The 24163-nt window shown below is 46.1% G+C and overlaps 1 protein-coding gene across 3 annotated transcripts in view; it reads right to left on the bottom strand.

Annotated features, from left to right (window-relative positions):
• LOC124031766 (semaphorin-3B-like) overlaps nt 1-23460 on the bottom strand; it is a 78326-nt gene extending 54866 nt beyond the window's left edge. For all 3 annotated transcript variants that reach the window (XR_006838166.1, XR_006838165.1, XM_046343414.1), the window contains exon 1: nt 23244-23460. The gene's annotated coding sequence lies outside the window, so the exon portion shown is untranslated. The remainder of the gene's footprint in view (nt 1-23243) is intronic.
• Between the last annotated feature and the right edge of the window lie 703 nt (nt 23461-24163).

The raw sequence follows: 24163 nt of genomic DNA, 5'->3' as shown, positions 1-24163 counted from the left end.
CTGATAAAAGATAGCACCTTTACAGACGATCCCTAACCAAGCATCCATTTTCTCGAGATTCTGAAAGAAATACATATTTTTTTCTCCACATCTGTTCCCGAGTCAAAATGTACATTTGGTGTATAATTTTACTTCAAGAAGCCCTTCATTCTGCAGGAGTTAAACATAACTTAGTCGGGCACTGCTATCATCCTGTTTTACCATTTAACTAAATCTTTCAGAAGTATTATACTACTGTTCTGGCCATTCTATTTATTTTCAAATCTCAATTTCACAGCTTTTCTCTTATTGAATTAAACTCCAACATTGTCTTTTTTTTTGCCTCAGTGGATCCACGTAAAACAAATTCAGCCCAAGTTCACAAAAGTATTTGACGCGCTACAGTCATGCCCTAAAGCTTAGGCTACGCACTAACGGCAGATAAGAATGATACATGTATGGATTTTTAATGCATTGTTTTCTCTTTATTCAACACGCACGCCCGCCACCCCTTCATCCAAACAATATATCATGACCCTAAACCCACCCCGCCCAGCAGATATAACCACAGGGAGCGTGGGTTATGAGTCAACCCCCACATCACTAATGACCTCCAGTGGAAGTCATCATTCAGAGTACTAAAGGTCTATCAGGGGGAGAGGTTAAAGGTGAAGGGATGCGATGTTTGTTTGGCTAACTCTGGGAGGATACACACTAGGACCTGCTCCCTCCACTCTATCAGACACCCACTCTGTCCATCCCTATTTACCACAGGGAACGAGGCGGAACGACAGGATGAACACAATGACCAAACTCAGGCTGGGAAGGGATATAAGCTGGGCTGGAAAAGCCTGCGACAACACACCTCTAATCAATCTGTCGCTGTCCCCTCTCCTCCCTGTTCTCCCTCATTCCTCTCCTCCTCAACACTTCCCAGTGCATCCGTCAGCAGTCAAATTCCTCACACAAGCAATCCATCGCAAACGCTGTCACCCCCCCCACACACACACACACAGACACGCACACACACTCCCTGTCCCTTTAATCAGCCAGGGAATGCACGTTTCAGACGGTCGTCATCTCCACCCCAAACACACAGGCGCTCCTGCGGGCCATGTTTAATGAGCTTGGTCTCTGGTAGGGGTGTGTCGGGACTCCGGTAAACAAACTGGCGGTGAGGGACACAAAGGGCCCCTGTGTTTGGCCTCCCAATCCCCACTCATTGTCCCTTTCACATCTCACCGTCAAGGACCGCATGAAAAGCCCCAGCACCACTTCCCTCCTCTTACCTTCCCTGGGCCCCCACCCTGAGAGAAAAGCATGTATGTCTATATGTGAATACCCAGCTGCATAGCTGCCATGCTTTCTGCCCTGAGGAGCATGGACAGCACTTCAAACGCGGACAGGAACAAATAGACACTTAACGTAAATGGGTAAGTGTAAGTACTTGTGTTGTACCATCACTCACCCCACGTACAGCACCTGCTTTTCTACTGGTGTCAATAGTATGATGAGGTTATTCCACAACCTCTCCCTAAGTCTTTCTCGTTATTTATTTCTCTCCTGCTCTCCAAAAGAACCAGCCCCCCTTGTCCACCTACAGATGCAGGATTTGATCACCCTGTTGCAGGAAATGCAACACTTGTAGTGTGTTTGAGGTTTAAGAATGTTAGTAGCTTCCACTTAAAAATGTCAGACTTGATTTTCCTTCACAGAAAATGCATCGAGCCTTACAAAATGTCCATTAATTATCATCCACATAAGAATTCACAATTCCTGTTGCTGCAGGATTATTTTCCTGCTGTAGACAACTGGCTCAAATTAAGACCCTACATCTGTACCATACCACCATATACAACAGAAGATTTTGCTGACTGGATTTTATTATAACCTCTTGCTATTTATTTGTTCATATTAAGTAGCCTATAGTAATGATGTGTGTTGTTACTGTACTCCCCACCCCTCGGTCAATCCTCTCACCATGTCTCCGCAATGCAGGCTGGTCTTTGTAATGCTTCTTAGATTAATTTGCAAACAGAAAGCTTTATATGCATTTCTTTGCTGTTGCTGTGTAAGCTCTTAGTAGCAGAAACACAAACACGTATGTGCATTATACACAGCTAATGTAGGTCTAATACACGTAGGTAAACGGACCCCAATGTGATTACTGTCAATACATGTGCCTGTTCACTATTGTCTTTTCGAAGCCCTCCATCTCCATTGCTCTCAAGCAAATACCCACCTCCACACACACACACACACACACACACACACACACACACACACACACACACACACACACACACACACACACACACACACACACACACACACACACACACACACACACACACACACACACACACACACACACACACAACTCAAAAAGGCCCTCCGTCCCTCCCTCTCAATATAGGGTTCACCTTCAGAGAGTCTGTTTCTGCTGGCTGCAGCTGGGTACACTAAGCCCTCTACTGCTGCTTCGGCTTACACTGAAATAAATGTGTGTTTATCTCTGTGTGTGTGTGTGTGTGTGTGTGTGTGTGTGTGTGTGTGTGTGTGTGTGTGTGTGTGTGTGTGTGTGTGTGTGTGTGTGTGTGTGTGTGTGTGTGTGTGTGTGTGTGTGTGTGTGTGTGTGTGTGTGTGTGTGTGTGTGTGTGCTCATGTACACTCAGTGTGTGTCTGACTGTGACAGAGAGAGGAAGAGGTAGAGTGATTGAAATTAAGGAGTGGGGGTGCTGCTTTATCAGGACGAAAAGCCAAATAAAAAATGTGGCATGATCCCCCCTCCTGGGATGGGATCTATTAGCAGGCAAGAAGTCTGGGAGAGAGACTGGGTGTCTGGGAGGCTGGGAGAGAGGTTTGGATAAGGGCCCAAAAGCCATCTACTCACCAGCCACGGCCTGGGCACATTCATTACGCACCAGCATCACCCTATGCACACACACTAGGGATAAATATTTTCCTGTTATTTGACAAATGTCCTATCCTGAGAATAAATCACTTTTCTCCTAGGTAACCCAGTATTTCCCGCCAAAACCGGAAGTGTCATTCAAAAACGTTATGAAGCATATAAATCGGCCTATGTCTGCATTTGATTAGAGCTTGGATTGAAAATTCAAACCCGATGCTACCTGAGCCTGATGAGCCATACATTAAATACATTTGATGAGCCCTACAGTAAAGAAATGTGATGAGCCCAAGCCCAAAATAGCCAAAATGATTGTGTCGTTATCCAATACATATATGATATAGAGTACTACACATTACACATGACAGAAAAACATAAAATCCCAAAGATGTAGCTAGCTACAGTTGAAATCAGAATTTACATACACCTTAGCCAAATACATTTAAACTCAGTTTTTCACAATTCTTAACATTTAATTCTAATAACAATTCCCTGTCTTAGGTCAGTTAGGATCACCACTTTATTTTAAGAATGTGAAATGTCAGAATAATAGTAGAGAGAATGACTCATTTCAGCTTTTATTTCTTTCATCACATTCCCGGGGGGTCAGAAGTTTACATACACAAATCAAATCAAATCAAATCAAATTTTATTTGTCACATACACATGGTTAGCAGATGTTAATGCGAGTGTAGCGAAATGCTTGTGCTTCTAGTTCCGACAATGCAGTGATAACCAACAAGTAATCTAACTAACAATTCCAAAACTACAGTCTTATACACAGTGTAAGGGGATAAGGAACATGTACATAAGGATATATGAATGAGTGATGGTACAGAGCAGCATACAGTAGATGGTATCGAGTACAGTATATACATATGAGATGAGTGTGTAGACAAAGTAAACAAAGTGGCATAGTTAAAGTGGCTAGTGATACATGTGTTACATAAGGATGCAGTCGATGTTGTAGAGTACAGTATATACATATGTATATGAGATGAATAATGTAGAGTAAGTAACATTATATAAGGTAGCATTGTTTAAAGTGGCTAGTGATATATTTACATCATTTCCCATCAATTCCCATTATTAAAATGGCTGGAGTTGGGTCAGTGTCAATGACAGTGTGTTGGCAGCAGCCACTCAATGTTAGTGGTGGCTATTTAACAGTCTGATGGCCTTGAGATAGAAGCTGTTTTTCAGTCTCTCGGTCCCAGCTTTGATGCACCTGTACTGACCTCGCCTTCTGGATGATAGCGGGGTGAACAGGCAGTGGTTCGGGTGGTTGATGTCCTTGATGATCTTTATGGCCTTCCTGTAACAACGGGTGGTGTAGGTGTCCTGGAGGGCAGGTAGTTTGCCCCCGGTGATGCGTTGTGCAGTCCTCACTACCCTCTGGAGAGCCTTACGGTTGAGGGCGGAGCAGTTGCCGTACCAGGCGGTGATACAGCCCGCCAGGATGCTCTCGATTGTGCATCTGTAGAAGTTTGTGAGTGCTTTTGGTGACAAGCCGAATTTCTTCAGCCTCCTGAGGTTGAATAGGCGCTGCTGCGCCTTCTTCACGACGCTGTCAGTGTGAGTGGACCAATTCAGTTTGTCTGTGATGTGTATGCCGAGGAACTTAAAACTAGCTACCCTCTCCACTACTGTTCCATCGATGTGGATAGGGGGTGTTCCCTCTGCTGTTTCCTGAAGTCCACAATCATCTCCTTAGTTTTGTTGACGTTGAGTGTGAGGTTATTTTCCTGACACCACACTCCAAGGGCCCTCACCTCCTCCCTGTAGGCCGTCTCGTCGTTGTTGGTAATCAAGCCTACCACTGTTGTGTCGTCCGCAAACTTGATGATTGAGTTGGAGGCGTGCGTGGCCACGCAGTCGTGGGTGAACAGGGAGTACAGGAGAGGGCTCAGAACGCACCCTTGTGGGGCCCCCGTGTTGAGGATCAGCGGGGAGGAGATGTTGTTGCCTACCCTCACCACCTGGGGGCGGCCCGTCAGGAAGTCCAGTACCCAGTTGCACAGGGCGGGGTCGAGACCCAGGGTCTCGAGCTTGATGACGAGCTTGGAGGGTACTATGGTGTTGAATGCCGAGCTGTAGTCGATGAACAGCATTCTCACATAGGTATTCCTCTTGTCCAGGTGGGTTAGGGCAGTGTGCAGTGTGGTTGAGATTGCATCGTCTGTGGACCTATTTGGGCGGTAAGCAAATTGGAGTGGGTCTAGGGTGTCAGGTAGGGTGGAGGTGATATGGTCCTTGACTAGTCTCTCAAAGCACTTCATGATGACGGAAGTGAGTGCTACGGGGCGGTAGTCGTTTAGCTCAGTTACCTTAGCTTTCTTGGGAACAGGAACAATGGTGGCCCTCTTGAAGCATGTGGGAACAGCAGACTGGTATAGGGATTGATTGAATATGTCCGTAAACACACCGGCCAGCTGGTCTGCGCATGCTCGGAGGGCGCGGCTGGGGATGCCGTCTGGGCCTGCAGCCTTGCGAGGGTTAACACGTTTAAATGTCTTAATCACCTCGGCTGCAGTGAAGGAGAGACTGCATGTTTCCGTTGCAGGCCGTGTCAGTGGCACTGTATTGTCCTCAAAGCGGGCAAAAAAGTTATTTAGTCTGCCTGGGAGCAAGACATCCTGGTCCGTGACTGGGCTGGATTTCATCTTGTAGTCCGTGATTGACTGTAGACCCTGCCACATGCCTCTTGTGTCTGAGCCATTGAATTGAGATTCCACTTTGTCTCTGTACTGACGCTTAGCTTGTTTGATAGCCTTACGGAGGGAATAGCTGCACTGTTTGTATTCAGTCATGTTGCCAGACACCTTGCCCTGATTAAAAGCAGTGGTTCGCGCTTTCAGTTTCACGCGAATGCTGCCATCAATCCACGGTTTCTGGTTAGGGAATGTTTTTATCGTTGCTATGGGAACGACATCTTCGACGCACGTTCTAATGAACTCGCACACCGAATCAGCGTATTCGTCAATATTCCCATCTGACGCAATACGAAACATGTCCCAGTCCACGTGATGGAAGCAGTCTTGGAGTGTAGAGTCAGCTTGGTCTGACCAGCGTTGGACAGACCTCAGCGTGGGAGCCTCTTGTTTTAATTTCTGCCTGTAGGCAGGGATCAGCAAAATGGAGTCGTGGTCAGCTTTTCCGAAAGGGGGGCGGGGCAGGGCCTTATATGCGTCGCGGAAGTTACACTCAATTAGTATTTGGTAGCATTGCCTTTATATTGTTTAACTTGGGTCAAATGTGTCTGGTAGCCTTCCACAAGCTTCCCACATTAAGTTGGGTGAATTTTGGCCCATTTCTCCTGACAGAGCTGGTGTAACTGAGTCAGGTTTGTAGGCCTCCTTGCTCGCACACGCTTTTCAGTTCTGCCCACACATTCTCTATAGGATTGAGGATAGGATAGCTTCCCCCTTTTTCCTCCAAACATAGCGATGGTCAATATGGAAAAACAGTTCTATTTTTGTTTCATCAGACCAGAGGACATTTCTCCAAAAAGTACCATCTTTGTCCCCACCGTAGTCTGGCTTTTTTATGGCAGTTTTTGGAGCAATGGCTTCTTCCCTGCTGAGGGGCCTTTCAGGTTATATCGATATAGAACTCGTTTTACTGTGGATATAGATACATTTGCACCTGTTTCCTCCAGCATCTTCACAAGGTCCTTTGCTGTTGTTCGGTGATTGATTTGCACTTTTCGCACCAAAGTACGTTCATCTCTAGGAGACAGAACACGTCTCCTTCCTGAGTGGTATGACGGCTGCGTCGTCCCATGGTGTTTATACTTGCGTACTATTGTTTGTACAGGCATACGGAAATTGCTCCCGAAGATGAACCAGACTTGTGGAGGTCTACAATTTATTTCCTGTGGTCTTGCAAAGAGGCAGTGAGTTTGAAGGTAGGCCTTGAAATACATCCACAGCTACATCTCCATTTGACTCAAATGATGTCAATTAGCCTATCAGTAGCTTCTAAAGCCATGACATCATTTTCTGGAATTTTCCAAGCTGTTTAAAGGCACAGTCAACTTAGTGTATGTAAACTACAGTGAATTATTAGCGAAATAAACAATTGTTGTAAGTCTATAAATAATTGTTGTAAAAATGACTTGTGTCATACACAAAGTAGATGTCCTAAATGACTTGCCAAAACTATAGTTTGTTAACAAGAAATTTGTAGAGTGGTTGAAAAACGAGTTTTAATGACTCCAACCTAAGTGTAAGTAAACTTCCGACTTCAACTGTATATGCTCTCTTTGGTAAATACTGTAAATTTAACTAGCTCCAGTAGGCTAATCATTTTTTAGTGTGAACTGCATTACTGTGCTAACCATGATAAAGCAGGGAGAAAACATGCGATTTTGGTGCAGCACATGCAGACTACAAAGTTACAAGACAGTATAGGCCAGCGAATTAGATTTGAGTTTTAAAATAAAATAGGCCGTATTTGTATAATTAGTATGCTAATGCATATATAGGCTACCTTTCATAATATTTCCCCCTAATATTAATAGCTGTCACGGCCGCTAATAAAAGAACTGGACCAAGGTGCAGCGTGGTGAACGTACATTTTCTCTTTTATTCAAAATGACGCCGACAAAACAATAAACAATACAAAACGAACCGTGAAGCTTAAGGCTAAGTGCCATCAAACAAAGTTAACCTCCCACAAACACAGGTGGGAAAAAGGGTACCTAAGTATGGTTCACAATCAGAGACAACGATAGACAGCTGTCCCTGATTGAGAACCATACCCGGCCAAAACATAGACATAGAAAATCATAGAAACACAAAACATAGAATGCCCACACCAACTCACACCCTGACCAAATCAAAATAGAGACATAAAAAGGATCTCTAAGGTCAGGGCTCAACAATAGCCCACCTCCTCGTTCTCTCTCTACTGTTGCTTCATTCCTTCCTCTCTTTCAACAGTTAATTGAAATAGGTTTTGTTGTCCTTATTTTCATCATTCTAATGACATCCTTGAATAATGTTGGACTAGAATTAGATGCAGAAGGCTTTCACATCTCTTCACGAAGATTGAACAATTATGGGTCTGAATAAATAACTGCTATAGCCTACCGGGAGTTCGCTCTTCTTTCAAACTACCCCTGAGTTCTATTGGCTGCTGTATTTAACATTCAAAAAACAAGAGCAAACAAGAGCCCCTTTTCGAATAGTCTATTGGTATAAGAAATACAACAAAAAGAAAGTCCAGCAAGCTATTCTAGCCTAGCTTTTCCTGCATGGGACTCCAAGGACAAGCTAAGGACCGTTTTTTTTTTTAAAGGAGAAGAGGCCAGTGGAGCACAGCTGTGTGCGTATTGCGCAAGAGACAGAGGCTATAAGTTAGAAGCTTATTATGCATAACCCATCATTCATTAGCTAAATAGAAGGCTAATACTGCATTACGTTTGTTAACTGGAAGAGGTTGTCTAAGACATCTATATATAGGGATATATATATATCACCCCCCCCCCCTTTAAGATTTAGATGCACTATTGTAAAGTGACTGTTCCACTGGATGTCATAAGGTGAATGCACCAATTTGTAAGTCGCTCTGGATAAGAGCGTCTGCTAAATGACTTAAATGTAAATGTAAATGTAAATGGATATATATCAATCTAGAACAGGAATATCTATTTTCGATGCAATTTGAATGGAATTGATGGAGAGAGAAAGACTGAGAGAGTGCTCGTGCGCGCACTGATTTAAAGCTACAATATTCAGTGATGCAGCTGCAATTACATTTTTAAAAAGCAGTTATTAAATAAGGTGACCCCCCGAAAGAGATGGGTAAATTAGACACGCATTCTGTATTTCTATTGCTGTAGAAATACACACACAGTATTGACAATGCTGCAGCTAATGTAGGCCTACCAGTCACAAGAAAAAAAGTTACCATGATGAGATGACAGGTCTACATACATTGTTCCATACTGAGGGTTGTCTGTCCCCACCCTGAGAGCTGATGATTCATCATGAAGAGGCCTTAGAGAAGCCAGATTTAGACATTGAGTATAATTTAACAGTTCCATTTCACTCCATGCTGTTCATATGAAAAATGTATCATAATTGACGGGCTTCTGGCAGTTATTCATCGTGGGATAAGGAAGCGGTTTTGGGTGGTAAATCCCAGTAAATCTCGGTAACCGGGTTCCCGCCATTTAACCCTAACACACACACATATAAATGCATTTCACACTTAAACGCACTCACACATACACACAAACACATGCGTGAGCGTGCACACACACGCACCCTGTACACACACGCACCCTGTACACACATACACACACACACACACACACACACACACACACACACACACACACACACACACACACACACACACACACACACACACACACACACACACACACACACACACACACACACACACACACACACACACACACACACACACACACACACACACACACACACACACACACACACACACACAGGACTGTTTTGATAGCACAGACTAGAATATGTTCTGGTATTCATCCAATGGGATTGAGGAGTGCACCACCTCAGTCATCAGCTTCATCAATAAGTACATCGTTGATGTCGTCCCCACAGTGACCGTACGTACATATCCCAACCAGACCAACCAGACTAATTACCAGTATGTGTACTCAAAGCATGAGCGGACCAACTGGCAAGTGTCTTCACTGACATTTTCAACCTCTCCCTGACCGAGTCTGTAATACATGTTTCAAGCAGACCACCACTGTCCCTGTGCCCAAGAAAGTTAAGGTAACCTGAATAAATAATTTCCGCCCCGTAGGACTCAAGTCAGTAGCCATGAAGTGCTTTGAAAGGCTGGTCATGGCTCACATCAACACCATCATGCCAGAAACCCTAGACTCACTCCAATTCACATACTGCCCCAACAGATCCAAAGATGACGCAATCTCAATCCCACTCCACACTGCCCTTTCCCACCTGGACAAAAGTAACATCTATGTGAGAATGCTGTTCATTGACTACAGCTCAGAGTTCAGCACCATAGTGCCCACGAAGCTCATTGCTAAGCTAAGGACTCTGACTAAACACCTTCCTCTGCAACTGGATCCTGGACTTCCTGACGGGCCGCCCCCAGGTGGTAACAACACGTCTGCCACGCTAATCCTCAACACTGGGGCCACTCAGGGGTGTGTACTTAGTCCCCTCCTGTACTCCCTGTTCACCCACGACTGCGTGACCTAACACTACTCCAACACCATCATTAAGTTTGCTGACTACACAACAGGGGTAGGCCTGGTCACCGACAACGATGAGACAGCCTATAGGGAGGAGGTCAGAGACCTGGCAGTGTGTTGCCAGGACAACAACCTCTCCCTCAATGTGAGCAAGACATGATCGTGGACTACAAGAAAAGGTGAGCCGAACACCTTAACATCAACGTGGCTGTAGTGGAGCGGGTTGAGAGTTTCAAGTTCCTTGGTGTCCACTTCACCAACAAACGACCATGGTCAAAACACACCAAGACAGTGGTTTAGAGTGCACTACAACTCTTTTCCCCTCTCAGGAGACTGAAAAGATTTGGCATGGATCCCCAGATCCTCAAAAAGTTCTACAGCTGCACCATCGAGAGCATCCTGACCGGTTGCATCACCGCCTAGTATGGCAACTGCTCAGCATCTAACCGTAAGGCTCTACAGAGGGTAGTGCATAAGACCCTGTACATCACTGGGGCCATGCTTCCTGCCATCCAGGACCTATATACTAGGCGGTGTCAGAGGAAAGCCCCAAAGAATTGTCAGAGACATTGTCATAGACTGTCATAGAAGTCATAGACTGTTTTCTCTGCTTGCCGCATGGCAAGCGGTACCAGAGCGCCAGCTCTAGAACCAAAAGGCTCCTTAACAGCTTCTACCCCCAAGCCATAAGACTGCTGAACAATTCATCAAATGGCCACTGGACTATTTACATTGACCCCCCCCCCCTTCTATTTGTTTTGTACACTGCTGCTACTCGCTGTTCATTATCTATGCATAGTCACTTCACCCCTACGTCCATGTACAAATCACCTCGACTAACCTGTACCTCCGCACATTGACTCGGTACCGGTAGCCCCTGTGTATAGCCTCGTTATTGCTATTTGATGGCAGGGGAGAGGAATGGGGTTGAGAGAGAGGGAGGAGGAGTAAGAGAGAGAGGCAGGACGGGAGGACATGGGCTCTGATCCAGAGCATCTGGGGAACAACGGTGAGTGAGAACACAGGTGGCTAGAGGAAAGAGGAGTAAAGAGGAAGGAGCACATTAATGGAAGAGATCTGCTCTGCTTGTCACTACTTCCATATTCATATCTTCTATTCCCCCTTTTATACCCTGCTGTGTTTTCTTCTCATATTCACAGCGCTTCTCTCCCTCCCTCCACTCTTTCCCTCTTTATCCTCCTCTGTTGTTCCTACATCACCCTCCCCTCAGCTCTCCCCTTTCCCCTCCTCCTCTATCTCTCATGGCCTTTGTTCTGTTATGATGGCTAGGTGCAGCTGAGGGCTCTTGTATCAACCCGACACCAAACCTATGCCTCTGACTTCCCTTGAATCTTGCCTCTGAATACCAACAGCTGTAACGTTGACTGGCACTGCCACAACAGGATGGAAAGGAGAAGAGAGAGGACTGGGTGGAATATCAGGCCTGAATGGGGAAGCTGAATGGTCTTATCCTAGAGAGGTGTGAGTATAGTGAGTGGAAAATATTGAACTGCATAGTGTGAGGCTCACTGAATGAAATACCAGACATGCCGCAAGAGCATGCATGTGTGTGTGTGTGTGTGTGTGTGTGTGTGTGTGTGTGTGTGTGTGTGTGTGTGTGTGTGTGTGTGTGTGTGTGTGTGTGTGTGTGTGTGTGTGTGTGTGTGTGTGTGTGTGTGTGTGTGTGTGTGTGTGTGTGTGTGTGTGTGTGTGTGTGTGTCAGCCTGCATTCATTTCCTACCTACGTGTACTAAGAGGTTTACTGTGAGTTGTCGCACACCAAACTATAAAAAAATTATGCAGTTGCACGCTTATACACTCCTTTAGCTCTGTGGTAGGCCTGTGTGTGTGTGTGTGTGTGTGTGTGTGTGTGTGTGTGTGTGTGTGTGTGTGTGTGTGTGTGTGTGTGTGTGTGTGTGTGTGTGTGTGTGTGTGTGTGTGTGTGTGTGTGTGTGTGTGTGTGTGTGTGTGTGTGTGTGTGTGTGTGTGTGTACGTGTACGTGTGCGTGTACGTGTGCGTGTGCGTGTGCGTGTGCGTGTGTGTGTGCGTGTGTGTGTGTGTATTCGTGTGTGTGTAAGCATGAGTGTGTATTAGTATGTGTATGTTCTCAGTATATGTGTGTATGCCTTTCGGCTGGTGGTACCAGTGTGGCAGGCGATGAGTGACGGGTAAGACACATGCACATGCTCAGCAGCATAACAGCAGGCGTGGCTGTTTCGTTATCAGGCAGGCACCCAGCAGAGCAGCCAAAATCCCCTCTCTAAGCCCCCGAGGTGGGCGAGATCTCCCTCTCCCACAGCCGTGGGGGGCTAACTAGGGGGGGGGAGACTCGTTACTTTCTCACCTCCTACTGTAAAGCCATCTACATCTCCTCTCCTTCACCTCTGCCTTTTTCCACATGGTAGAGGGGGTGGATGCTCTCCTGCAGCCTGAACCACACACACAAACACACACACACACTGCCGCATAAGGATGCATGCACACATGACGCTGCCACATACTGTGCATGCACACACAAATGCCAGGGCCCAAACCCACTGTAAACACACAGCACAATTACAGGCAGGTCCTTTACTTCATTTTATTCATTAGGATCCCTATGAGCCGACACCAATGGCGACAGCTAGTCTTACTGGGGTCCGACACTTAACGAGAAAGACATTACAGACAAAATACTTTACAATTTACATTAATTTAAAATAATTAAACATGTAGTGTGTGCATCTATCACTTACACAATTACACATACACACAACAAGTAGGTCACATGGGGGAGAGGCGTTAGGTCGTGAGGTGTTGCTTTATTTGTTTTTTTTAAACCAGGTTTGCTGTTCACTTGCGCTATATGAGATGTCAGGGAGTTTCATGCACTCATGGCTCTGTATAATACTGCATGTTTCCTTGAATTTGTTCTGGACCCGGGGACTGTGAAAAGACCCCTGGTGGCATGTCTGGTGGGGTAAGTGTGTGTGTCAGTGCTGTGTGTAAGTTGACTATGGAAACAGTGTGACATTTCCAACACATTATTTTGTCTTATAAAAACAAGAAGTGGCACAGTCGCAAAACACCCGTCTCAACGTCAACAGTGAGGAGGCGACTCCGGGATGTTGGCCTTCTAGGCAGAGTTGCAAAGAAAATGTCATATCTCAGACTGGCCAATAAAAATAAAAGATTGAGATGGGTAAAAGACTCTGGACAGAGGAACTCTGCCTAGAAGGCCAGCATCCCGGAGTCGCCTCTTCACTGTTGACGTTGAGACTGGTGTTTTGTGGGTAGTATTTAATGAAGCTGCCAGTTGAGGACTTGTGAGGCGTCTGTTTCTCTATCTAGACACTTTAATGTACTTGTCCTCTTGCTCAGTTCTACACCGGGGCCTCCCACTCCTCTTTCTATCCTGGTTAGAGACAGTTTGCTCAGTTCTGTGAAGGGAGTAGTACACAGCGTGGTGCGAGATCTTCAGTTTCTTGGCAATTTCTTGCATGGAATAGCCTTCATTTCTCAGAACAAGAATAGACTGACGAGTTTCAGAAGAAAGTTATTTGTTTCTGGCCATTTTGAACCTGTAATCGAACCCACAAATGCTGATGCTCCAGATACTCATCTAGTCAAAAGAATGACAGTTCTATTGCTTCTTTAATCAGGACAACATAATTGAAAAAGGGTTTTCTGATCAATTAGCCTTTTAAAATGATAAACTGGGATTAGCTAACACAACGTGCCATTGGAACACAGGAGTGATGATTGCCACAACTCGCTTGATATGCAGGTAGCTAGCAGATATGCTAGCTGCTACGCCAAGCAGCTCCTCAGACTCGGCCTTGGTAAGCAGGATTACTGGACAGATAGTAGCGGTCCCAGCAACTGATGCCAACTGTGTCGCTGGATCCAAACTCAAAAGGTAGCTAGCTAGTAACCAAACTTTTTCAATAGACTTTCAAAACAACAAACTTTCCAAAACAGCAAACCAACCTCTCCCTTGTTACGCTTTCCGCGTTCAACAGGAAGTGATGTGTTGTGGCGGGCTTCTCCGATGCCGTGACAGACAGCTCTGCACGTTAAGGCAGACGATAGAAGAAGCAGAGGTGAAGAAAGGAGGGGAAAGACGCATGAGTGTCCAAGACAAGAATGTAATGTGACTCCAGCCTGCTAAAGAGCGCCTCATCCACCCGCCCCTACACTCCAGACTGTTTAGTCCATGTTAGAGTCACTTGACTCCCTGTCGCACTGAGCCCACAGAAGTCCACACTGGCCACTATGGCTGATATACATATGAGAGAGAGAGGAAGATTAGGTGGCATTCCTCATTATGTAGCACATTGCTAAAACACTGTTCTGGGCTGTTTTTACCCTACAGCTTCTGATTCTGATTCCCCCCCCCCCCTTCAAGCTACTGTGAATCAAATCAAAATCAAATCAAATGTATTTATATAGCCCTTCGTACATCAGCTGATATCTCAAAGTGCTGTACAGCCTAAAACCCCAAACGGCAAGCAATGCAGGTGTAGAAGCACGTTGTCTTGGAAAAACTCCCTAGAAAGGCCAAAATCTAGGAAGAAACCTAGAGAGGGACCAGGCTATGAGGGGTGGCCAGTCCTCTTCTGGCTGTGCCGGGTGGAGATTATAACAGAACATGGCAAGATGTTCAAATGTTAATAGATGACCAGCAGGGACAAATAATAATAATCACGGTGGTTGTGGAGGGTGCAGCAAGTCAGCACCTCAAGAGTAAATGTCAGTTGGCTTTTCATGGCCGATCATTAAAAGTACTCCCACTCCTGCTGTCTCTAGAGAGTTGAAAACAGCAGGTCTGGGACAGGAAGCACGTCCGGTGAACAGGTCAGGATTCCATAGCCGCAGGCAGAATAGTTGAAACTGGAGAACCCCACATGGTTGCACTGTGGTGATGATTTCATATAACTAGAGGACTAGGACATTTTCCTGGTTAGGTCACATGGTCAGGGAAAACTGATCCGACTGTACCTATGAGACTGTGTTTATTACACAGTGATAAACACACAGTGCAAGGGTAAATCAAATGATGAGCAGGTGATTGTAACCAGGGTAAAACAAATGATGAGCAGGTGATTATAACCAGGGTAGAACAAAGAATGAGCAGGTGATTATAACCAGGGTAAAACAAAGGATGAGCAGGTGATTATAACCAGGGTAAATCAAAGGATGAGCAGGTGATTATAACCAGGGTAAAACAAATGATGAGCAGGTGATTATAACCAGGGTAGAACAAAGAATGAGCAGGTGATTATAACCAGGGTAAAACAAAGGATGAGCAGGTGATTATAACCAGGGTAAATCAAAGGATGAGCAGGTAATTATAACCAGGGTAAAACAAAGGATGAGCAGGTGATTATAATCATGGTAAAACAAAGGATGAGCAGGTGATTATAACCAGGGTAGAACAAAGAATGAGCAGGTGATTATAACCAGGGTAAAACAAAGGATGAGCAGGTGATTATATCCAGGGTAAATCAAAGGATGAGCAGGTAATTATAACCAGGGTAAAACAAATGATGAGCAGGTGATTATAACCAGGGTAAAAACAAATGATGAGCAGGTGACTATAACCAGGGTAAAACAAAGGATGAGCAGGTGATTATAACCAGGGTAAATCAAAGGATGAGCAGGTAATTATAACCAGGGTAAAACAAATGATGAGCAGGTGATTATAACCAGGGTAGAACAAAGAATGAGCAGGTGATTATAACCAGGGTAAAACACATGATGAGCAGGTGATTATAACCAGGGTAAAAACAAATGATGGGCAGGTGATTATAACCAGGGTAGAACAAAGAATGAGCAGGTGATTATAACCAGGGTAGAACAAAGAATGAGCAGGTGATTAGAACCAGGGTAAAACAAAGAATGAGCAGGTGATTATAACCAGGGTAAATCAAAGGATGAGCAGGTAATTATAACCAGGGTAAATCACATGATGAGCAGGTGATTATAACCAGGGTAAAACAAATGATGAGCAGGTGATTATAACCAGGGTAAAAACAAATGATGAGCAGGTGATTATAACCAGGGTAAATCAAATGATGAGCAGGTGATTATAACCAGGGTAGAACAAAGAATGAGCAGGTGATTATAACCAGGGTAAAACAAAGGATGAGCAGGTGATTATAACCAGCGTAAATCAAAGGATGAGCAGGTAATTATAACCAGGGTAAAACAAAGGATGAGCAGGTGATTATAACCAGGGTAAAAACAAATGATGAGCAGGTGATTATAACCACGGTAAAACAAATGATGAGCAGGTGATTATAACCAGTGTAGAACAAAGAATGAGCAGGTGATTATAACCAGGGTAAAACAAAGGATGAGCAGGTGATTATAACCAGGGTAAATCAAAGGATGAGCAGGTGATTATAACCAGGGTAAAACAAATGATGAGCAGGTGATTATAACCAGGGTAAAACGAATGATGAGCATGTGATTATAACCAGGGTAGAACAAATGATGAGCCGGTGATTATAACCAGGGTAAATCAAAGGATGAGCAGGTGATTATAACCAGGGTAGAACAAATGATGAGCAGGTGATTATAACCAGGGTAAATCAAAGGATGAGCAGGTAATTATAACCAGGGTAAAAAAATGATGAGTAGGTGATTATAACCAGGGTAAAAAAATGATGAGCAGGTGATTATAACCAGGGTAAAACAAATGATGAGCAGGTGATTATAACCAGGGTAGAACAAATGATAAGCAGGTGATTATAACCAGGGTAAATCAAATGATGAAGCTTATGTAAATGGAAATCTATTTTCGTTCTGCAGTCAACCGAGACAGTAGATCTACAGGAGACAGCACCTTCCGATGGCTTAATACTACTGAGAGAGCATCAAACACACACACACACACACACACACACACACACACACACACACACACACACACACACACACACACACACACACACACACACACACACACACACACACACACACACACACACACACACACACACACACACACACACACACACACACACACACGCACATTTGAAATACTTTATTTTTTAATTCACCAATCAAATTGACATTAAAAAAGTATCCAAACATTTCAAAGGTCCCTGTCTGCATGGCACTCACACTGTACAGAAATCACCTCCTTCTCCAAATAGCTAGGTTGCCAACGACAGCTGCAACAGAGTAGTACCTAGCAAACTGCTTTGCCCTAGTTTTTGGCAAGCCTCCAATTTGGAGGCAACTCACTGTAAGCTTGTGTACGTGGCCGAGACAAATATGAGCGTCACCAGCTTGCACCTACACCCGAGGCTGTCCAAGCTTGCCACGAGGAGCATGCATCCACATGCACGTGTGCGCAGACACAGAGTTACATGCACTGTACACACACGCGCGAACCTTACTCTCATCAGGAGTGAATATCATATCAAATGCCTGTATTTTTATATATATTCGACAGGATGGAAAAAAAGCTGATAACGTTTGAATGATTACAGCATTTCGCTTTTTATATGAGCGAGAGAACAACTTTAGTCCCCTCCTGCAATAGCAAAAAAAGTCTATGTATCAAGAGAGCAGCAGCACTCGTACATATTTCAAGCAAAGAAAACTGACATTGCTACCATATATCTTTCATCCTCTCCATCTGTTCCTCTCAGTCTGTCTCTCTTTTTCTCTGTCCCCCTCCTTTCCTCCTCTCTCTCTCTCTCTCTCTCTCTCTCTCTCTCTCTCTCTCTCTCTCTCTCTCTCTCTCTCTCTCTCTCTCTCTGTAGCCATGGTCTGACATTTAGTGAATTGAGCGTGTGGAGTGTGTTTTGCAGTTTTCAAAGCTAATTTCCTGCAATTCTCCACGTTTCGCCATGATTTATGCCATACTAATACGATATCTGACTGAGAGTGACTGTCACGTCCTGACCTTAGAGAGCCTTTTATTCTCTCATTCGGTTAGGTCGGGGTGTGACTAGGGTGTGTACTCTAGTTTTTGTATTTCTATGTTGGCCTGGTATGGTTCCCAATCAGAGGCAGCTGTCTATCATATTTAGGCAGCCTTTTCCCACTGGGTGTTTGTGGGATCTTGTGATTGGTTGGTTGCCTGTGTGCACGCCATAGCTTCACGTTTCGTTTGCTGTTTATTGTTTTTGTACGTTTCACAAATCAAATATGTGGGACCCAGATCACGCTGTACGTTGGTTCGAGTATATTTCCAACAACGACCGTGACAGAAGATCCCACCACTCACGGACCAAGCAGCGTGCACAGGAGGAGAGGATATCCTGGGCCTGGGAGGATATCCAGGAGGTCAGGACATCCTGGACTTTTATTTATTTATTTTTTAATTCACCTTTATTTAACCAGGTAGGCTAGTTGAGAACAAGTTCTCATTTACAACTAGCGACCTGGCCAAGATAAAGCATAGCAGTGTGAACAGACAGCAACAGAGTTACACATGGAGTAAACAATAAACAAGTCAATAACTTAGTGGAAAAATAAAAAATATATATTGTGTGCAAAAGGCATGAGAAGGTAGGCAAATAATTACAATTTAGCAGATTAACAATGGAGTGATAAATGATCAGATGGTCATGTGCAGGTAGAGATACTGGTGTGCAAAAGAGCAGAAAAGTAAATAAATAAAAACAGTATGGGGATGAGGTAGGTAAATTGGGTGGGCTATTTACAGATGGACTATGTACAGCTGCAGCGATCGGTTAGCTGCTCAGATAGCAGATGTTTAAAGTTGGTGAGATAAAAGTCTCCAACTTCAATGATTTTTGCAATTTGTTCCAGTCACAGGCAGCAGAGAACTGGAAGGAAAGGCGGCCAAATCAGGTGTTGGCTTTAGGGATGATCAGTGAGATACACCTACTGGAGCGCGTGCTACCGGTGGGTGTTGCGATTGTGACCAGTGAACTGAGATAAGGCGGAGCTTTACCTAGCATGGACTTGTAGATGACCTGGAGCCAGTGGGTCTGGTGACGAATATGTAGCGAGGGCCAGCCGACAAGAGCATACAGGTCGCAGTGGTGGGTGGTATAAGGTGCTTTAGTAACAAAGCGGATGGCACTGTGATAAACTGCATCCAGTTTGCTGAGTAGAGTATTGGAAGCCATTTTGTAGATGACATCGCCGAAGTCGAGGATCGGTAGTGTAATGATCTTCGTCTGTTGTTTGTAGAAAGTCAGACCGAAATGCAGCGTGTAGGTTACTCATGACTTTTAATGAAGCTAATACGGTACATGAAATAACGGAAGAAGAAAACAACAAACGAATGAAACTAATACAGCCTATCTGGTGACTAACACTAAGACAGGTACAATCACCCACGAAATACAACGCGCACTCAGGCTGCCTAAATACGGTTCCCAATCCGAGACAACGAGAATCAGCTGACTCCAATTAGGAATCGCCTCAGGCAGCCAAGCCTAACTAGACACACCCCTAATAATACACACTCCCAATTAATACAACCCCAATACGAAATACAACATATAAACCCATGTCACACCCTGGCCTACCCAAACATATAACAAAAACACAAGATACAATGACCAAGGCGTGACAGGTAGGATAGTCAGTTTTAATAGGGTAAGTTTGGCGGCGTGAGGGAAGGAGGCTTTGTTGCGAAATAGAAAGCCGATTCTAGATTTGATTTTGGATTGGAGATGTTTGATATGAGTCTGGAAGGAGAGTTTACAGTCTAGCCAGAAGAGGAGGATGACTGCGGCAGCTTTCCAGTCCTTGGGGATCTCAGACTCAGACGATATGAAAGAGAGGTTGAACAGGCTGGTAGGGGTTGCGGCGGATAGTTTCAGAAATAGAGGGTCCAGATTGTCAAGACCAGCTGATTTGTACGGGTTCAGGTTTTGCGGCTTCCAGAACATCTGCTATGTGGATTTGGGCAAAGGAGAAGATGGGGAGGATTGGGCGTGTAGCTGCGGGGGGGGTGGAGCTGTTGGCCGAGTTTGGAGTAGCCAGGAAGAAGGCATGGCCAGCCGTTGAGAGATGCTTGTTGAAGTTTTCGATTATCATGGATTTATCGGTGGTGTTACCTAGCCTCAGTGCAGTGGGCAGCTGGGAGGAGGTGCTCTTGTTCTCCATGGACTTTACAGTGTCCCAGAACATTTGGGAGTTAGAGCTATAGGATGCAAATTTCTGCTTGAAACAGCTGGCCTTTGCTTGGGAAGAGATCAGGGCAGGAGACGAAAGCCTTCCATGGAAGCAGACGCAAGCAGTGAAGGAAGGACAGCGACGACGCCGGGGTTCGCGGCCACAGAGTAAGCCCAAAGTTTTTTTTTTTGGGGGGGGTGGGGGGGCACACGGGGTGGAGGAATGAGGAATGAGCCAGAGACCGTCAGGGAGTCGAAGGAGGAACTCGACGAAAGATTCCGGAGAGAGGTGTTGGCGATGAGAGTACTGCAGAGCGGGCGTGCTGAGAAGCGAGACTGCACCAGTTTCATGCATCTGGCCTCCAGGGTTCCTACCCAGTCCGGTACGTCCTGTGTCTCCTCCACACACTCACCCTGAAGTGTGTGTCACCGTTCCGGTACAATTTGTTCCGGTTCTACGCACCAGGTCTCCAGTGCGCCTCCACAGCCCGGTACGTCCTGTGCCAGCTCCCTGCACTTGCCGTGCGAAGTGTGTCATTGTTCCGGTACAATTTGTGCCAGTTCTAAGCACCAGGTCTCCAGTGTGCCTCCACAACCCAGTACATCCTGTGCTAGCTCCCCGCACTCACCTTGCGGAGTGTGTCACCATTCCTAGTCCAGAGCCTCCAGCGAGAGTTCCCAGTTCGGAGCCTCCTGCGAGGGTTCCCAGTCCAGAGCTTCCTGCGAGGGTTCCCAGTCCAGAGCCTCCTGTGTGGGTTCCTATGCCAGAGCCTCCTACGAGGGTTCCCAGTCCAGAGCCTCCAGCGAGGGTTCCCAGTTCGGAGCCTCCTGCGAGGGTTCCCAGTCCAAAGCCTCTTACGAGGGTTCCCAGTCCAGAGCCTCCAGCGAGGGTTCCCAGTTCGGAGCCTCCTACGAGGGTTCCCAGTCCAGAGCCTCCAGCGAGGGTTCCCAGTTCGGAGCCTCCTGCGAGGGTTCCCAGTCCAGAGCTTCCTGCGAGGGTTCCCAGTCCAGAGCCTCCTGTGAGGGTTCCTAGGCCAGAGCCTCCTACGAGGGTTCCCAGTCCAGAGCCTCCAGCGAGGGTTCCCAGTTCGGAGCCTCCTGCGAGGGTTCCCAGTCCAGAGCCTCTTACGAGGGTTCCCAGTCCAGAGCCTCCAGCGAGGGTTCCCAGTTCGGAGCCTCCTGCGAGGGTTCCCAGTCCAGAGCCTCCTGCGAGGGTTCCCAGTCAGGAGCCTCCAGCGAGGGTTCCCAGTCCGGAGCCTCCAACGCTGATCCACGGTCTGGTTCCTCCGGCGGCGATCCACAGTCCGGAGTCTCTGGCGATGATCCCCGGTCCGGTTCCTCCGGCAACGATCCGCGGTCCGGTTCCTCTGGCGACGATCCCCGCACCAGAGCTGCCACCGAAGCTGACGGATCTGCGAGCGGAGCGGGGTCTACGTACCGCACCGGAACCACCGAAGCTAGATGCCCACCCGGACCCTCTCCTATAGAGTCAGGTTTTGCGGCCGGAGTCCGCACCTTTGGGGGCCCTGACCTTAAAGGCTCTCTAAGGCCCTGACCTTAGAGAGCCTTTTATTCTTTAATTTGGTTAGGTCGGGGTGTGACTAGGGTGGGTACTCTAGTTTTTGTATTTCTATGTTGGCCTGGTATGGTTTCCAATCAGTGGCAGCTGTCTATCGTTGTCTCTGATTGGGGATCATATTTAGGCAGTCTTTTCCCACTGGGTGTTTGTGGGATCTTGTGATTGGTTGGTTGCCTCTGTGCACGCCATAGCTTCACGTTTCGTTTGTTGTTTATTGTTTTTGTACATTTCACAAATAAAATATTTGGAACCCAGATCACGCTGCACTATTTCCAACAACGATCGTGACAGTGACTAACAAAATCGGTTGGTAATTTGGCCATGTTTAAGAGAAGTTTAGATTTCTGGCTAGACTAACTAGACTAATTAACCAATCTAAAATGTTTTAACTAACATGGGCTAATTGAGTGACTGTCAAGAGGAAAACTGCTGATTCACAACCAAACCACCTTATGTATTTACACACACACACGCACGCACGCACGCACGCACGCACGCACACACACACACACACACACATGGAATGCAATTTTTTTTTAACAATTACACAGGCCCGGACCTCCAAAGTGATGGCCCGCACTCACACAGCACCTCAAGGACAGACAAAAACAGAGACAGAGAGAGAAAGAGAGAGAGAGAGAGAGAGAGAGAGAGAGAGAGAGAGAGAGAGAGAGAGAGAGAGAGAGAGAGAGAGAGAGAGAGACTGACACGAACCACATAGATCTACAGTAGATACCTCCAAAGAGACACAAGTACAGAGTCTACCGTTTAGCTCAAGTGCTCCAGAATGTTCAGTCAAATATTCAGGGGGAGATGTGGTCTTTGAGTAGCAAGGACACTGGGTTAAAAGGGCGAAGGTCCTTGTGGGATTATGGGAGATCACAGATAAAGCAGATCTGTTTCAGATATTAGCTGCCTGAATGTGATCTGCGCTACTTTAGAGAGGCAGAGAAAGAGAGGAATAAGCTCCCTTCGTTCAAACGAGCCCTTTACAAAATGTGCAGAAAGGAGAGAAAAGCCCGAGCTAAATGAGATTAAAGTGACAGCGTGTGGAGGGATGGGTAGGGATGGAGGGACGGGGGGATGGAGGGATAGGGGGAGGGAGAAGTGGGGTGTACTGGATTTCAGGTGTCGAGAGATTATTCTCTTTTTTGTTCCGCTGGTCACTCTCATAAGAAATAACCTGAACAGGCAACTGGAAATCTGGACTAAATGTGTTTACTTTTACTGGGACGGACTTGATCTTTGTGCAAAAAGCACCACTTGGCTACGAGCAGGGCAGCCATACGTCTATAAATCACCCACCAGTACACTGACCCGTCCACTCACACAAACACAACCACACACACACTCAGCTTCCAACAACTGTTCAGATAACAGACACTTTAAATTGCACAGATAACTATGATAAACAACCCCCCCCCCGCCCTCCCACAGGGAATGAAAGGAAGGGAATGGCTTACCTTTGTACTGTCTTGCTATCTGTGTGTTCCTGGCAATGTGGCGCTCCTAGGTCCGTGATTCTCTGTCCGTGACAGGTGCCATGGTGTAGCAGTAGAGTCCAGAGTAAAGAAATGTAGAAAGAATATCGCTCTCTCTCTCACACACACTCTCTCTCTGTCTCTCTCTCTCTCTCTCTCTCTCTCTCTCTCTCTCTCTCTCTCTCTGTCTCTCTCTCTCTCTCTCTCTCTCTCTCTCTCTCTCTCTCTCTCTCTCTCTCTCTCTCTCTCTCTCTCTCACACACACACACACACACACTCTCTCTCTCTCTCTCTCTCTCTCTCTCTCTCTCTCTCTCTCTCTCTCTCTCTCTCTCTCTCTCTCTCTCTCTCTCTCTCTCTCTCTCTCTCTCTCGATCTCTCAGAGTTATTCCCGCTGTGAACGATCCAAATCACCACAGAGACCGTGCATGAGTGTGTATGTGTGTGTAAGTGTGTGTGTGTGTGTGTGTGTTGCTCCAAAGGTTTCGAATTCCAGAGTCCTGAGCTAGTGTGTGTCCCCTCTCTTTTTTCTCTCTTCTCCTTTCTTTTTTCTTTCTCTCTCTCTCTCTGTTCGGGGCTGGCTTCTCAGGACTGTAGGGGAGGCGAAGACCAGTCAGGGGGTGGGACAGCGCATAGAGGCTCTCTCAGACAATCTTTCGCTCTCTCTCCCTCTCTTTCAGCCTTTTGGATCTTTCTTTTACTGATACTCTTTCACTCTCCCACTGCTCAACGTCTCTCTCTCTCTCCCTCTCCCTCTCTCTCTCTCTCTCTCTCTCTCTCTCTCTCTCTCTCTCTCTCTCTCTCTCTCTCTCTCTCTCTCTCTCTCTCTCTCTCTCTCTCATGGTCCAGAGGTAAAGGGCTCCCCCCCTCCCTCTCGCTCCCCTTCTCTCTTTCTCCCTCTA

This window comes from Oncorhynchus gorbuscha, linkage group LG03 (genome assembly GCF_021184085.1).
Source record: "Oncorhynchus gorbuscha isolate QuinsamMale2020 ecotype Even-year linkage group LG03, OgorEven_v1.0, whole genome shotgun sequence".
Taxonomy (NCBI): Eukaryota; Metazoa; Chordata; class Actinopteri; order Salmoniformes; family Salmonidae; genus Oncorhynchus; species Oncorhynchus gorbuscha.
The sequence above is the reverse complement of the archived record's forward strand: the minus strand, read 5'-3'. Positions and strand labels throughout refer to the sequence as shown.